Source organism: Acomys russatus, chromosome 6, assembly GCF_903995435.1.
Source record: "Acomys russatus chromosome 6, mAcoRus1.1, whole genome shotgun sequence".
Lineage (NCBI taxonomy): Eukaryota > Metazoa > Chordata > Mammalia > Rodentia > Muridae > Acomys > Acomys russatus.
In genome coordinates, this window is record NC_067142.1 from 40,375,020 (window position 1) to 40,390,784 (window position 15,765).

The 15,765-nt window shown below is 35.2% G+C and overlaps 1 non-coding gene across 1 annotated transcript; it reads right to left on the reverse strand.

The window, feature by feature from the left end:
* Positions 1 to 3,041: 3,041 nt before the first annotated feature.
* Positions 3,042 to 3,185, reverse strand: LOC127191219 (small nucleolar RNA SNORA48). Its single transcript, XR_007830842.1, has one exon. It is a non-coding gene; the product is annotated as a small nucleolar RNA SNORA48 (small nucleolar RNA).
* Positions 3,186 to 15,765: the final 12,580 nt, after the last annotated feature.

Below are 15,765 nucleotides of genomic sequence, written 5' to 3' on the forward strand. Positions count from 1 at the left end.
CCAGGTAGCTTAATTTTACAATAAAGCTTAGTTGTTTAGAGTTTAAGATTCTTTTAGTTCTAGATGGATGTTTTTAGTTGATTATGACAAGATGTGATGGAGATTGATCTACATTCAAAATTTTAGATGCACCAAGATAGAAAAGATTTTTCTTCAAGGCTGTCAAATACAAATAGCCAAAGTACTAAGAATGTAACATTAATATAATTATCGATTGTGTGATGGTTCTTCTTGCTATAGGTAGTTTATTGTAATGTAATAATATAAATGTATATGTAAAAAATAAAAAATGTTTAATTAATACAAAAAGTCTCCAAAGGCACTGAAACACTGTAGGAGCTTAATATGTATTCTAAATAAATAACTATATTATTTAAGGAAACAAAAACAACAATAAAAATTTTTGCCACTCCATTTTCTTATCCTAATACTAATTACATAATTGTAAATTATGAGTACATATATTGGAGCATGCTAACTAATATACAGACAACATTTTGCTATGTAATACAATATAATTTACTATAGCTTTGATGAAATATTTTCACAGAGATGGTATTTTGCAATAATAATTATAAAATACTATATATATATGGCTTAGAAAATATTTGGTAGCAACAGCCTCTCTTGGTAATAATACTAAATGGATAAAATAAGAATCTACTCTTTTAATTTAAAATTGTGTTTTATATAGAATATTATTTGATCGTATTCTTTTTTTACTGTATCAATTAAATTTCTCTTTATAATGTTTGATTTTACCACACTTTTGGGAATAGTTTTTTATAGATGCTTTTATTTATTTTTAAACAATTTTTATTGATTCTTTGTGACTTTCACATCAGTTATCCAAGTCTGCTCATATCTGCCCTTTGCCCTTACAACCTCCCTCCTAAAATTACACACACACACAACCAACACCAACACCATCAATTACAAAATCAAAGCATAAAAAATCTTTCATCATGGAAGCTGTGCTATGTCACAGTGTGTGGCACAGTACATCCCCTTGTCCACACATCTTCACTTGCAACTATTCATTGCAATGAGTCTTTGGTCTAGTTCAGGATTTCTGGCTTCTGTGACACCATCGATATTGGATCATCAGGACTCATTCCAGTTATCTGAATGTTGCTCTGTATCATTCAGCAGTTTTGGAGCATCAGGACTGGCCTTTTCACATGCCCAGCTGATAGGAGATGTTATAGATTTTGGGGTGGGCCAATTCAGAGCCCTGGATCTGGACCTAGGTGGTCAATAGAACTGGCTCTTTCTCATCCACACCACGAGGGCTAGAAAACCAGCCCTGTCTAGGCTAGGCAAGTCAATGCTGCCATCAACAGGAAGCAGATTCATCTTTCCTGCTCTCATGCCCTCAGGCCAGTTTCCCATATCAATGCCTCTAGAGCCAGCTCCACTGTGCTGTCCAGTTAGGTACAGGACTCAAGTGCCCCTCAAACTGTCAGGGACTGAACCAACTCTCCAGTTTGCCCACCCTCAGAGCTGGCTCACCTTGCATTGCCAATCAGGGCTATGTCCACTGTGTTGGCCAGGAATGATGAAGGGCAAACTCTTTTCAGTGCTACAGGCAGTGAGTCTATTGGAGGTGACAGAGAAGAAGAAGAAGAAGAAGAAGAAGAAGAAGAAGAAGAAGAAGAAGAAGAAGAAGAAGAAGAAGAAGAAAGAAGAGAAGAAGAAGAAGAAGAAGAAGAAGAAGAAGAAGAAGAAGAAGAAGAAGAAGAAGAAGAAGAAGAAGAAGAAGAAGAAGAAGAAGAAGAAGAAGAAGAAGATCATCATCCTCACATCAATACCACCTCAAGCCAGATAAGTGACAGGGGCAACTCTCTCATACTCTGGCCCTCAAGGCTGGCTCACCTTTGGCCCCTACACCAGTGCTACCTCTACTGTGTTGTCCAGACTAGGTACAGGGCCAGCTCTGCCAAGCGCTGCAGCCCGCAACGAACAGAGCCAGCACACCTGCTCTCATGACCCTAGGGCCAGGTCCGGACTGGCACAGGTGGCGAGGGGCAAAGTGAGTGATGGATCACTCCCACATTCATGTCACCTCACAGCATACAAAGTCAAGGCCATCTTTCCCATGCCCTCATCATTGCTCTCTTACCTGAGCCCCAGCCGCCAGGCTCAGCTCTGCTGTGCTGGCAAGGCAAGGTGTAAGGTCCACTCTCTTGAATGTTGCAGCTCGTGAGAGGCAGCAATAGCTTTCCTGAGCTTATAACTCTGTGGGCATCTTTCCTGACTCCTGATGGTGGCAAAGGGAGGAGATTGGGCCATCACCCGACTTTCTGTGCTGCCCCATGGCAGATGAGTGGCAGAGTCAACTCTCTCACCCTCATGCCCTCAGGACCAGCTCACCCACATCCCAGTCACCCAAAGCCAGTTTCACTGTGATGTCCAGGTGAGATACAGGGCCAATCATCCCAAGTGATGACACCTGTGAGAGGTAGGGGCACCTACCCCTCCACTGCTAGAACTCTTCATGAAGTGAAGAGTGGGGCCAGTTATGCATAGCCCCTAGGCATCCATGTGGTCCTTGTTGGCTGCCCCAACCAGGGACATCCCCTGTTTTCTAGTGTTAATGTGAGCCCACAGAAATTGACACCAACTTCTACCACTGTATATCACCAGACTCATACATGTCCCCACGTAGAAGCTTAGGCCAGGAACTCACCATTGTCCCAGGTGGGAGAACTGGCCACTCACAACAGGCTACTCCTCTCTACTTTCGATTCTCCAGTTCCACCTTTCTTCATAATGTTCACACGGCTCCACCTCTCTTTCTCTCCCTTCTGACTGCCACACATTCTCGTGTTGTGGTGCTTCCTGCTTCAAGTGCATCAGTGGCTAGGGTGTCCCAGTGTGACATCCTCCATCCATGCTGCCTGTCAAGGCAACAAGAGGGTATCTATTGCCCATCTGTTCCATGCACTGGAGGACAGGACCTATGGGTGGCATGGCAATTCACAGGTCTCTGTCTGTCCTCCTGTTGCACTGATCTGTCTTGATTTGATGTGATTTGGCTGTTTTGAGCCCTAGGCATGAAACACCTTTGACTGCCAAGCCAAGCATCAAGCTAGGATAAACAATGGTCTGCCATCCGCTCTCGCCCTGACTGATATAAGAACCCCACCATCAACAATGTATCTCTCTGCCCACTCCCAGGGTTAGGGGATAGGTGGGCAGAATATTCTATTTTTCTTCTCCCCAAAGTCCACCAAGGTCTTCTTACCTCCCTTCCCTGTCCAGTTTTATGCTCATTTCTCAAAAGTAAAATAAATTGCAACAACAATAAGAAGCAAAAAATACAAAGGTCAATAAATGATAAGACATAAAATCACAAATAACCAAAAAATTAAAAAAAAATGAGCACATTAGAGCTCATTTTGTGTTAACTAAAATACTTGTGGACAGGGGCCATACCCTTGGAGTGTTGTTGGCATAACCAGTAATGTTCCATTGGAGAAGACTGGCACTCCCTTTCCTAGCAGTAACAACTACAAATATCTTCTTTACTAAAAATGGAGTTTGCACCCAGTTACCTAGGACTTTGTCTAGTTCTGTGTACACTGTTACAGTCCATGTGAATTCATATGTGTAACACCCTGTTTTGCTTAGAAGATTCTGTTTTCTTAGCATCTCTGGCTTCTGCAATGCTTCTTCCTCTTCCCCCACATAGGTCCTTGAACCCTGAGGTGAAAGAGTTGATAAAGATATCCCATTTAGTATTTAGTGCTCCAAACTCTCATTTGCTGCAAATTTTCCAGTTGTGAGTTTTTATGTTAATGACCATTTACTGCAAGAAGCTCCTTTGATAAGGGCTGCACAATACACAGAACTTATTCAAGATGATTGCTCTAAGCTCCAACCATCCAACCTCAAGTATCATAATTTTCTTTACTGCACAGCTGAATAACATTTCACTGTGTTAACACAACACATTTTCATAATGCATTCTTCAGCTGACAGACACTTAGGCTGTTTTCAACTTCTGGCTATTATAAATTAAGTAGGAATGGATATGGGTTAGAACATATCTCTGTAAGAAGATACGGAGTCCATTGAGTTGTACAGTTACATAGCTGTATCTTAGGGTAGATCCATTATCAACTGTGTGAGAAACTGCTACACTCATTTCCAGAGTTGGTGCATGAGTTTGTACTCTAACCAGTAGTTAATAATTTCTTTCCTTAACGCCACAATCTTACCAGCCTGTGTTGTCATTTGTTTTATAGATATTTGCCATTTGGTCTAGTATAGATGAAATCTCAAGGTAGCTTTTTTATTTTCATTTTCTGATGGCTAAGGATGTTGAACATTTAAAAACATTTCTCAGATATTAACATTTAATCTTTTGAGACATCTTTGTTTAGTTCTATAGGCCACTTTTAAAAAGACAGTGTTATTTATTTATTCTAGTTTTGTGGTACTTAATTTCTTTATTTCTATATTCTTATTTGTTCAGGATGCTAACCCAGTGTCAGATGTATAATGAGTAAATATTTTTCCTGTTCCAGAAGATGACATGTTACTTGAATGATGGGGTGTTTTTCTGTACAAAAATGTTTTAGCTATATGAGGTCTCACGTATTAATTGTTGTTTCTAATACATGTGGTGTAAATGCCCTTTTCAGAAAGTTTTTTCCTGTCCCAAGACATTCAAGCCCATTCCCTCCTATCTCTTCTACACTCCTTCTAGCTATTCAGTAGACAAGTACCTTCTGCTGAACATGCATTCTTGGTTTTTTGTGTGTGTGCCTCTTTTTGTTTACTTTTCAAAAGTCACGTGTCTGTTTGTGTGTGAAATTATGTATGTGTCTCCAATTCTCTTACATTGGTCAGTGCATCTATTTTTATGACTGTCAGGTCCCCCACCTGGAGGAAAGATTGAATTAGGGTTCACCTGAAAGAGGGAGTGGTGATTGAAAGTAGGATACAGAGACAGGAGAAATCACGAATCAAGTCAGGAAATTTCTGATCAGGATTCACTTTATTGCTGACTAGCAGGAACATATATAGGGCAAGGTCAATAGGGTCTATTCTAATCTCACTCACCCTAGCCCCCGGGCAAGAATACAATAGCCCTTCCTTCCTCTGAGTGCCAGCAGGTTACCAAGAAGAGACTTGATACCCTATGAGCATATACAGGGGGAGGTAATCCCCCTCAGAACAGTCATAGGGGAGGGGAATAAGGGGAAAATGGTAAGGAGGGAAGAATGGGAGGATACAAGGGATGGGATAACCATTGAGATGTAACAAGAATAAATTAATAAAAAAATAAGTTAATAAATAAATAAATAAATAAATAAATAATATAGAATACAATAGCCTAAATCGCTTTCTGTAGAACTTCCTATTCTCTGAGTAGTTCCTTGTAAGAACTTCCTAGATCCTCTGGGTGGTTCCAAGTTGAGACTTCTCTACTTCTTTCAAAGGTAAATAGTCCAAGCATAGCCTAGAACACAAGATCTCGTGGTGAGGTAAAGGTCAGCAACTCGAAGGTCACAGCATACAGCCTAAGCACAGGATTCATGACATGGCAGAATTTGACATGAGTTCCCACATATGGCTACAGTATTATTATTACTTAGAGTTAAAATCTAGGATTGTAATTCCTCCAACAGTTTTTTTTTTAATGAGGATTGTTTTAAGCATATTGTTTTTATTTGTTTTTGTTGTGTGTTTCCAAATGAAGTATAAGATTGTTTTTCAATTTGGGGAAGAATTGTGTTGGATTTATAATGGAGATCATGTTGAATTTTTATATTACTTTTGGTAGGATGGACATTTCAAAACAATAATGGGAATTCAGAGCATGCCTACAGCAAACAGTCCTAAGCAGAGAGAAACTCAAGGCGTCTTCTTGAAAAACAAGAGTGGAAGGGTTCAATTTTTCCATTTCTGTTCAATATAGCACTTAAGTCTTAGATGGAGCAACAACTATTCAAGGAGGTAAGGGGGAAACAGTTCAAAAAGAAAGAAACCAGGGACCCTCGTCAAGGGTCATTTCTTGAAAACTATATAATCTTGGAATAACTTTTGACAAGCAAGTGAAATTTTTCTATAATAAAAACTATTAGACGTTATTGAAGAAAATTCCAAAGAAGGAAAGACCTAATAATTTGTAGGACTAATATTGCAGAAACAGAAATCTGCTTTTAACTAAATAAACTCAGAATAACGTTTTGGAATTGATTTATGGCTTATTTATTTATAGAGAAATAAAGAAATCATATTAATAAAAAAAACTTTAAAATATGTATTTAACCATTTACTAATTAGCTTCACAACAGATCCATTTTATTTCAGCCCTTAATCAGAAATAATATAAAACTTCAGGAAGTAAGAGCAATTGAAAAATGCTAACAAATATTATGCATCTCAGGCACCAGCTATATTTACTGAAATCACTAAATTATCAAGCCTATTTGGTTGTTTGTGTTTCTAATCTGAACAGTGGAGATAAGGTCAAGTTTTAGAATCATGATTAATTTAAGCTGTAGAAATATTATAAATCATATTTCAGGTGAATTTGTTATATGATCATTATGACTAACATTTAAAATACAATAAAATTAGTTTGTATATGTTTGTCAGTTATGTTTTACTTAATAATTAATAATAATAAAAGAGTTTTCATTGTATTTAACTACATTAGTATTCTTAGAAGTTGGTAATACTGAGAGAAAAATATACAGCAAAATATTATTTTATTTTCATAAATAATCTTTAATACATGCATGTATTGTGTGGTTTGTTCAGAGAGAAAATTGAAACCTCTGACTTTTGGAAGAAAAACCAATTATATAGCTAAAATTAAGCAGCAAAGCCATATCATAGGTATATGCAATGAATTTATTCTACATTGTTTTGTTTTTTTTTTTGCTTTCAATGAAAATCCAATTTCCATTTTAATAGTGTTTGCTTCAAATGCTATGTACACACATTGTTACTGTTAGAACAATGTCAGTTCTATTCTATAGGTAAACTAAATGGTTTTATTTGTGTTCTACAATTGCTATATATATTTTAGACATTGCCAGTGTAGATAAATATGATATTATGAACTGACCGTCATTTAGACATATGTGTTTATGTTTTTTCAGTAGTAGTGAATGTTTTTTCATGGGTAAATATATTTAAATACATCCAATTTCTATTGTGGCAAATAGCACATTTTTTTTTTTTTGAGATGTATCTGTGCTCCACGATATTACCATATCCTAACATTGTAACAGATGACTTTAAGGAGTTAATAAAGTAGTTGGTTATAACAAAACTACTTAGTCTTTTAGTTGGTAAAAGTTACTGCTATTAATAATAAATAATATTTGAAACGTTCATGAAAAGTAGAGAACATAAACATTAGCTCCTGTTTTGTAAAAGGTAATTGTCATTTGTGAGTATTTTTAATGTGCGAAGTCACTGTGCAAAAATATTTTTGTCTCATATGTTATTTGCAATACTCTAAAGGGTTTTCAAATCTTAAGCCTGTAAATAAAACATTATGTGAAAAGTTTTGAATAGTGTAATTTTACTTCTCTGTGACAGAATTGTTACATATTGTTTATGTGTTCATCTATCAAAACCTAGAGTTTAACTAATTACAAAAGAACAAAAGAAAATAATAATATAAAAAGTGATTGTATGGAAGATTAAACCTTAAAAGGAAAAATATTTCCTCTTATTTAAATAGATAACTTGATGGCTAACAAAATATTTGTAAACAATAATTATTAAGGATAATATCAGGACCACTAACACTATCCTAGATATTGGAAATAAAGCTGAAGTAAAATTTTCAACTTGCAAAATTTATGTGTGTGTGTGTTTGTGTGAGAGTGAGAGAGAGAGAGAGAGAGAGAGAGAGAGAGAGAGAGAGAGAGAGAGAGAGAGAGAGAGAGAGAGAGAGAGAGAGTTATGTTTTGAATTAGGGACTCATATAATTAAGTTGGTCTCAAATTAATAATATAGATGAATATTATGTCAAACTCCTGATCCCCTAAAATTATTATTTCCTTAATAGTTAGCACAAAAGTTTTATTTCTTTATAGTTGATAATCATCATAGTTTCATGATATTTGTCCTTAAGTAGTGACTACTATTGGAGATAGATTCAAACCATAGAAAGCAGTGGGGATAGGGCCTGATACTACTTGTAAAATATAGACTGAAGATCAAACCTAGCAAGAGGAAATATTCTGAACTGGGTTGATCCTGACAGTAAAAGCTTGTGCATCCCAAAATGAAAGTAAAAGAGATAATGAATCCTCATTATAAAAGCTTCATATTATTCATGATAATAATTTGCCAACAAATCATGTGTGTACTCAAGTTCCTACGATAGTAGGTTCTGGCTCTCTGTGGTTTACATATAACTGGAAATGTTATATAACAACTTGTTTCTATATTTTTACCTCTGATTCAAGCAGTGACGTTTGGTGTGACACTGCTAATTATGGAGTAGAGAATTGCTTCATGGATATGAATTATAAAAGATGTATAAAAGAACCATGAGACAAATGTGCCTCAGACTTTCACCATTCTAAACCACTGGATGACACCCCTGAGGTATCATTGCAATTCTCCAAGTATAGAATTTATAGAAACATGTATTTGCTTTGCAAGCTTGTTTATGACATTTCCTATACAGTCAACTTTAAAATATGTGCTACTTCATTGGCAAAGCCCCATGACTTTGTTTAGTAAATGTGGTGTTAGAAGGCCTATGCATTAATGCCCTCACTCACTTAGAAAAAGCACCTGTAAGACATGGGCCATTGGAAGTTAGAACCTATAATGTCTTTAAAATTTATGAAAGACTTTGGAATCAAAATATCTGTTGGTCTGTTGTTATTTCTTCATTACACTATGTTTCAGGTTTTGGGATGGCAATATCTGCATATACAAAGCAGATGAAGTTAGATCCCAACTAAATAAGCCTCAGTCAGTGCCTCACAGTTTATGAGATGGCCTTAGAATGATGTATTAAAATTTACTACTAATACTAATGGTTAATATAGCTGAAAATCTTACACAGCTGTTCTCCGCCTTGCTTTGTTACCTATGACCTTAATTTGATAATATAACATTGGACCACTGGGAATTTAACAACCCTTTTCATAGCTCTCATAGAAAGTACTTATCTCAGTTCTATTTTTGTCTTCCATTAAAAAATGAAGGACCACTTGGGAGATTCGGGACCTCATCACTAACTGGCCAAGCTGCTCAAAGAGTAATATTTGTGTTCTTTCAGAATCTGCACACAAACAAAATAAGTCTAAATAAACACTCCAAGATGAATTATATTTTCAATAAATGCTGCTAGTGGAAATATTGGAATAGTCTTAAAATATTTTCACTCAATGGTCTACATGTTATTGCTAGTTTCATATTTTTGTAACAGTAACAAAGCCCTGAAATAGCTCTCTTGCAGACACTTTTCAACATACTCTCCTTAAACTTGATTTTGTGTTGAAGGAAACCTCTAATTATGTTTTCTCTCTATCCACCTTCAGGAAGGTTCCTCCGGTTGTCTGTATGTACTTTGTGAGTGGCACAGGATAAAGCTTCTTAGAGAATGAATGCTTTCACACGGACTTTACTGTGCAAGTTCTGATCCATAATTGTAAAACTTGCATATTGGTCACCAAAATAACTATTAGACGGATTCCTAGGAGTGTCCGTTAGGAATGAGAAGCACCCCACCACTGCTTTAGTGCTATATTAATAAACTGATCATGAAATGCAATGTCATGAAGAGCTTCTATCATGTTCTCCTACAAGATACTTACAGTTTTGTCTCTCATATTTAATCATCCAATCCATTTTGAACTGATTTTTAGGAATAACATAAAGTATTTATGAATTTACCCAACTCTTAAAGGAAGTGTGCAAATGCCCAACAGATATGTGAAAATATGCTAGGTGCCATCAAAAGAATGGAAGTCAAAAACACAATTATTTCTTCATATCACTCAGGATATCTAATAGCAAGTTTCAGAAGACATTTGTCATTGGGGAGGAAAAGTCCAAGTAAATTAAAAACCCTTATAATGCTTACTCATAAAAATTCAACACAGTAGATTAAGGTTGGATAGAAGTTTGCAAATCGATCAAAGAATGGGAAATGGGACTACCATAAGAAGCAGTAATTCTCCATGTAGACATCCATCATAGTTACTAATATGGGGATGTTGGTGTGATATATGCATTCCCATAATTATTTCAGAATTACTCCAAACAGTCAAAATGTTACGTATCCCTAATGTCCATGCTGGAATATTTGGAGCTAAAAAAAAAAAAAAAAAAAAAAAAAAAAAAAAAAAAAAAAAAACTAATCTTGTCCTATGTGACAAATGGCAGAATCTAAAGGAGATCACAATGAGTAAAATAAGACTGTCTCAAAAGTCACAGGATTCCATTCCTTAACCAGTCAAATGCACACAAGCAGTGTGGCCTGGTGCCTGCTGTGAGCCGTTGGCCTACAAGTCAGCAGACATGAAGGAAGGAAAGATCAGTACTAACAGTAGACAACATTATTCTGCATAGCAAAAATCTACTCAGAAAGTAAACTTTATGTTGTTTGTTGAACACAATAAAGAGTTGAAAGAAGACAAGAGATATTTTATTGAATTTTACTTTAAAGTATTTTATTAAGAAAAGCATATCTACATGTTTTCTTAAAGTATTTCAAGTATTTTTGTGTTTATTCTCTCATGTGAAATATACTTTATGTTCATCAATTTACACTGAAAATTAACATGAACTTTTAAAGGATGTAAATCTTCATAATATTGTGCATATTTCAGGGTAACACTAGGGAATTTTAATCCCTCCTATGACAGAGCACAAAAAACAGATATCATTTTCAATATAGTTTGTTTGCTAAATGAGTCAAGCATTCTTTAACGGCAACAAACATAGATTCTATATCTTCATGACATAGTTTTTATGACTCTTAAGTCACATATTTTGACATTTTTGTCCTGATATTTTGAAAAACATTTCTCTTTTCCTTGAATAAATAAAAAAACCTCAGAGTAGAGAATATGACATTTAAAATGTTTTTATTATTTTAAATATTCATTGACAACGAGACAGGCTAATTCCTAGCAACACCCAGCCTACCTCAAAGAGGATAATGAGCATCAAAGAACCTCCTTATAGAAATGGCTACAAGTATAGTAAATGAATCACTGGGGAAAACGTCCTCATTTCTACCACAGAGAGAATACTGCCTTAAAAAGTGCAAGGTTGGTGGCCTGGAGAGATGGCTCAGAGGTTAAGAACATTGCCTGTTCTTCCAAAGGTCCTGAGTTCAATTTTCAGCAACCATGTGGTGGCTCACAACCATCTATAATGAGATCTGGTGCCCTCTTCAGGCATGCAGGTAAAACACTGTATACTTAATAAACAAATAAATCTTTTTTTAAAAATGGCAAGCTTGGATGAAGGCAGAGTCAAAGAGCAAACTCTGCCAAGATAGGGTAAGCAAGTTCTCAATAGTTTCCGCCTCACAAATACGTCTGTCAGATATATTGGGCCAGAAGGCTGAAGATGATATTCCAATGTTACTGACAGTTTTGGGTGACTGCTCAGGTAGCATCTGTCTCTGTCATCTTCTCATTTGGGAAGCTGCTAAACTTCACCTCCTGTATACTCAGGTAATTAATTTTATTCGCCTCAAGTCTCAGATGGGGTTGAAGACCAGATGGTTTAGTTTTACAACTAATCTTATTTGCTTAGGGGTTAAGATGTTTTTAGGTCTAGATAGATGTTTTAAGTTGATAAGGACAAGATATGATAGACACTAATTTACATTCCGAATTTTAGACACACTGGGATAGGAAAGATGTTCTCTTCAAGGCTGACAAATACAAATAACCAAAACACTAAGAATGTAACATTTATATAATTCCCGATTGTGTCATGGTTCTTCTTGCTGTAGGTAGCTTATTGTACATATGTGTAATATTATAAATGCATATGTAGAAAATATAAAATACTTAATAAAAATGTTTGTTATTACATTTTCTTCATATTTTAATTCATTTAAATATTTTCAGGTTTTTGTTTTTTTATTATTATTATTATTATTATTATTATTATTATTATTATTATTATTATATATTCAGATTACATCCCGATTGTTATCTACTCACTTGTATATTTCTACCCTCCCCCCTGTTGCCCTATTCCCTTCCCCTAGATCTCTGACACAAGGGGCCCTCCTCCCCCACCATATGACCCCAACCTATCAGGTCTCATTTGGATAGCCTGCTTCTGCTTCCTCTGTGTGCAGCCAGGCCTCCCCACCAAGGGGAAGTGAGCCAATCTGGGGCACCAGAGTTCATGTCAGAGGCAGTCCTTGCTCTCCCCACAAACGTGGAGAATGAGCTGTTCATTGGCTAGATCTGAACAGGGGTTCTGTAAATATTTTTAACTTTTATTACATTGTATTTATTTATTCATGCATATGTACATGTGTGAATGCTTGTGTATATCTATGGTCTATACCTATGCCAAGATGTACATATGTCAGATCACAGTTTGCTGAATTAATTCTCCACAGTACCCACATGGAATCAGGGATAAAATTTGTGTCTTTAAATTCAGCAGTGTGAGCTCTGACCCACTGTACCATCTTGACCACTCTGATTTTTTTTTATATTATTGAAAATAGGGTTTTTTTGGGGGGGGCTGGAGAGATGGCTCAGTGGTTAAGAACACTGCCTGTGCTTCCGAAGGACCTGGATTCAATTCCCAGCACCCACATGGCAGCTCACAACTGTCTGCAACTCCAAGATCTAACACCAATGCACATAAATTAAAATTAAATAAAAAATATTTTTTAAAAGTTTTTTTTTCATACACTCTATCTTAATTCAGATTTCCTTCTCTCTTTTCCCAGTTCCTCCTTACCTTCCTTCGTATATGGATCCACCCCCTTTCTGTCTCTTGTTAGAAGACAAGCATGAATCTAAGTGATAATATTAAAGTAAAATAAGATAAAAAACAAAATAAATAGATCAGAAAGGACAAAACAAACAGGAGAAAAATAGACTAAGAAAAGGCACAAGAAACATATAGAGGTGTATTTTTAAAGGTCTTACTATGTAGTCATTGCTGTTGGAAAACTTACTCTGTATAACTAGCTGGTATAAAGCTCAGATATCCTCTTGCCTAGGCCTCTACAGTGTTGGATTTGAAGATGCTTGATACCAAATTTTACTATACCTGAATATTTCCATTTCTTTTAATTAAAGTTTTATATCCTAGTTAATTATTCGTCCTTCAAACTAAAAAACATACATTTATTTTTCACAGTACCAGGCTCTTGACGGACCGTACCTCAGATACGAGAAGAATCAGGTAAGGCTGTCATCTGGGGCATGTAAGAGCTTCACACTTGACCTTCTAATTGAGGACCACCTCTACGGCCAAATGGGATCTGACTTTCAGCCAGCTATTGAACAACTTTCTACCTATTAGACTTTAGTACCATCCTCTTCTCTAATCATAACCCTCAAATTCAAAGCCTTTCCTCAGTTGCTATCCTGAATCCTACCTAACTTTCATGAAAGTAACAAAACCTGTCCACAGGAGAGTATGGTACTGTTCTAACACACAGCTTTCATAGTATGCTAATATGTAATACTCCATATCTATATCTTACCCTTGTAGCATATTGCTTCGTTCTAATTACTAGAAAGTATCATAATCTAATACTTTTTCTTTTATAAATATTTGCTCCTTAAATACAGCTTTTACTTAGTTTAGCACTTTTTAAATTTTCAGTGAACTTTTCCTATCAAATTAGAAACAAAATCCTACATCTCTCTTTCAAATAAAATCAATATTGTGACCTTTCCTATTGTCTTCAAAACAAATAGTGTATTATTTAGTGACTAAAGGCATTGATTTCTTCTGAATTGCTCCCACTGAATATCCATGTGCAGGTCTCCCTTACCTTTAGCAGCTCCCATAAGACTGAGTAGTCAACATTACGATGATGAATTCAACAGCCCCTTCTAGTCCTCAGCAGACTTCACCGCAGGATTTGATTAATCTCTTGAAAAATATCTGCCTACAATTACATATACAGAAAATAATACTGATATGCCAATATATGTTTTCCTATGATTTACTAAAACATACAGTTTATTTTTTATTTTAGTTCTGTAAATTTTATTAGTTATGAAATAGAAGGTAAGGGAGAAACTGAAAGAATCATAAGGGAAAATATTTAATACCTATGCTGATATGCTTAGGTAAACATTTAGCAAATCATAAGAAAACATATTATAACTATGCTGATATGCGTGTGTTTAAAATTTACTGGTATTATTTAGAACTTTGCTATTTTTTGAAGCTAATACATATGGCAATATTCTGTTCACCTTTGTTTCAGTTCTTAAAGAACTATAATCATATAATTATTATATAATATTTATAAGTAATAATGCAAAGCAAAACTAAAGCATTTGCACATGTTCAAGTGCTTGTGTGCATTTGTTTTTCTCTCTTGGTGTCTTTTTAAAATAAAGTCAATTAGAAATTTTTCTATTAATATCTCTGATCTTGATTTGTTTTCCTAATATATGAATTATCTGTTATTAAAGATTAATTAGAATTTTTCCTTATGGTCTCGCAGTGGAAAGAGAAAGACTGTGAGTAGGCTGTAATCTTTTCTCTCCCCTTATCAGGAACAACCAGGGAGGTAAGAAAGATGACCTAGTCACATCCCTGTCTAAGATGTTAATGATAGATCTTCTGCGAAATATACACAGGTGTTATTTTCTTCCTGGGTTAGATGTTATTTACTTCCTGGATTAGCTTGTTCAGACAACAACCAAATCTGTAAATTGATGGGTCAGGGGCCAGAGATTCACGTGTGAAATAAGTAATTATGGGAGTGAAAAATAAATATTGTATTGACATTAGGGCATTCTTCTGTGTGATGTGCATGGTTCAATACAGGAATCTATTTCTTAAACCAGAAGCAAAAACTATTTATACATTGGAGAAAAGCATTTAAGCTCCTCTGGACTCACTATTGACCTTGTACTTTGCAATTTTTTTATACATAGCTTAGAATATACTAGAAGGCTTTAAATTATTAACATGATGAGTTGTGTCTAAATAATTTTGGTGAAATTTAAATCCTTCAGAATATAAAAAAAATTATAAAGAAGCTCAATATATAGTCTCAACAGAGTTTTTAAAAATTTTCCTTAAGTCAGTCATAGTCTCTCTCTCTACCATTTATATGTCTTTCTTTCCATTGCCTCCTGCTCCATCTTTCCCCACCTTGTAATTCTGTTTAGAATATATATTTTAATGTATAACGGAGATATAGTGCTCATATTTATATTTTGTGGACTTTTATACATTTAAAATATTAATTAATGCAGTTATAGTCATATTATGAAGATTAATGGTGTCTTTGGTCCTTTTACAGTATGAGAATTTCACTAAATAGGTCTCAAAATGTGGGCCTTAGATGCAATTAATCCTTAATATATATACTGCATTATATAAAACAATTTTACTTAGTTATAATACTACTAAGAAAATATTGGCCTTTTCTACTCTGTTAACGTTAGTGAAATGGTTGATAATTCTGTAATAAATATAGAACTAAAGCTGCAAAGAGTGATCATTGTATTCTTCTTCTTGTAAATTTTCAAGAGATAAAAGAAGCTTAGAATTTTCTTTCTTTCTTTTTTTTTAAATTTAAGTTGATCA